At 50.9% G+C, this 2,029-nt stretch overlaps 1 protein-coding gene across 3 annotated transcripts in view; it reads right to left on the bottom strand.

Moving 5' to 3' along the window:
- CUNH1orf159 (chromosome unknown C1orf159 homolog) overlaps positions 1-2,029 on the bottom strand; it is a 15,303-nt gene extending 13,274 nt beyond the window's left edge. The window contains exons 1-3 of one of the 3 annotated variants that reach the window (XM_025895874.2): positions 1,969-2,029; positions 901-1,030; positions 636-750 (exon numbers count right to left, since the gene is read on the bottom strand). The gene's annotated coding sequence lies outside the window, so the exon portion shown is untranslated. The remainder of the gene's footprint in view (positions 1-635; positions 751-900; positions 1,031-1,968) is intronic. The other 2 variants (XM_025895873.2, XM_018079294.3) reach the window with 2 other exon arrangements.

The raw sequence follows: 2,029 nt of genomic DNA, 5'->3' as shown, positions 1-2,029 counted from the left end.
TCAAACCCCCACAGCAGAGCTCTTTAGCATAAAACACATTTCTCTTTGGCAGGGCTTTCCCTCTGGATTGTGGGAGAAGGGATAATGGGAAGTGTTTGTGTGTCGGGAGCCAACGCAGACGCCTCGACGGAAACGAGGATTTCACACCCCAGGTTTCCCAGCTGAACCAAACCTCAAATCACTGTCAGCTCCACAACACACACACCCCCCAGTGAAACACAGAACTGAGGGAATTCTTCCTCTGGCTGCTTTTAAAAAGGAACACAAACAATTCATCTACACCAAGCACTGGAAGACTTTTTCCTCCCACTCCTTTAATTTATCTCTTTTGCAGTTTCTGTGTATCCATGATTTCTGCTGTATTAGCAGGATCTTTCTTGCTTCAGGTGTTGCTGGAGATTTTTTAGTTATTATTTTGAGCAAGGGGATTCCTTCAGGTACCTGGGAAAAGGTGGCAACGAAAAGAAACTTCACCTGAATTTCGGGTGGTTTCCTAAGTCCCTCAGCTCAGCAGAGTTTGAAACTGTTCCACACTCAAAGCCTTCTTAATTCTGATGAGCCCTGAATTAATCCTGAGAGCAAGAAAGGTCACAATGCAGTCTCAGAGGGCTGTAAAAGTTTAAACTCTCACTTACCAGCTCACAGGCACACAGGAGTCCCTCTGCATCTTCCTCGGGGAACCCCAAACCCCCAAGGTTTGTGGTTTAGCTGCTAATTCCTCCCTGACACTGCAACTGTTTCCCAACAAACCTGCAGTGGCAGAACATCAGTCAGGGAACAGAACAATCTTTTATCAAGTTAAAGCACAAGGAGGACTCGTTTTTCCAGCTTCCTGAACGTGCCCCAGTGAAAAGAACCCCCATCCCCAGGATTATGCAACCAGCAATTAAACCCACACACCTCCTGCTCCAAGGGGATCTACCTTAAGCCAGGCTTTGCTGCAAAAGCTGTTTTTATTTCAGGGCACACCTGCCTTGGGCAAACACTCATTAACACCACCGTTTACTGCTGTTACAACAGTTGTTGCAGCCTGAAAAAACCTAGAGCAGGAACGAATATGCTACAGGGAAAGACTGGAAAAAGGGACATATCATAGAATGGTGGAATGGTTTTGGTGGGAAGGGAACTTCAAAGTCATTCAGTCCCACCCCCTGCCACGGGCAGGGACAGCTTCCACTATCCCAGGGTGTTCCTACCTGGCCTTGGACACTCCCAGGGATGGGGCAGCCACAGCTTCTCTGGGCAACCTGTGCCAGGGCCACCCTCTGAGTAAATAATTCCTTCCTAATATCCCACCTAACCCTACTCTGCCAGTGTGAAGCCGTTCCCCCTTGGGATGGTGCTCCAGCCCCTGTCAATAGTCCCTTCTCCATGTTTTTTGCAGGCACTGGAAGGCCACAATTAGGTCATCCCAGAGCCTCCTCTTCTCCCAGCTGAACAACCCCAATGTTTGTATGGCCTGTTTAAGGGTTTGGGGGCTTTTTCACTCCAAAAGGGTGCAACAAAAATCAGTGTTATTGAGGCGTGTATTGGGTGGAAGTTTAGGAAAAAAAAAAAACCAACAAAACGAAAAACCCCCAAAGAAACAAAACCAGTCACACCAAGTGCCCACAACCCCAAAAATCTCAGGTTGAGAAAAAATCCTGTTAAAACTGACTTGGTTTATTAGGAAATAAAGTATCCAGAGTTTTAGCGGGTGATGAGAAGGAGGGGATTCGTTCCCAAACGCACCAGGAGCCAGCGAGGGGCGACTCTGCCCATCTTCACCCTCATCCCAAACCACCTCCGCCCTCCCCAGCCAGAGCATCGGGGTGGGGGCTTTTCCCCCCAGGAATTCGCCCCCTTCGGCAAACCCAATCCCACCCCGGCACCCTGCGAACAATGGGGCACCGCCCGGGGCTCTCCGCCCGCCCCGGGGGTCACCTCCCGTGCCCGCTCCCGCCTCCTCCTCTTCCTCCCCCTCCTCACCTGCAGTCTCACCTGAGCCCCCGCCGCGGCAGCACCGCCGAGGTTCCCGTTCGTACCCCCC

This window comes from Manacus vitellinus, unplaced genomic scaffold (genome assembly GCF_001715985.3).
Source record: "Manacus vitellinus isolate BGI_N305 unplaced genomic scaffold, ASM171598v3 scaffold_46_pilon, whole genome shotgun sequence".
Classification (NCBI taxonomy): domain Eukaryota; kingdom Metazoa; phylum Chordata; class Aves; order Passeriformes; family Pipridae; genus Manacus; species Manacus vitellinus.
This window is presented reverse-complemented; position numbering and strand designations above follow the sequence as displayed.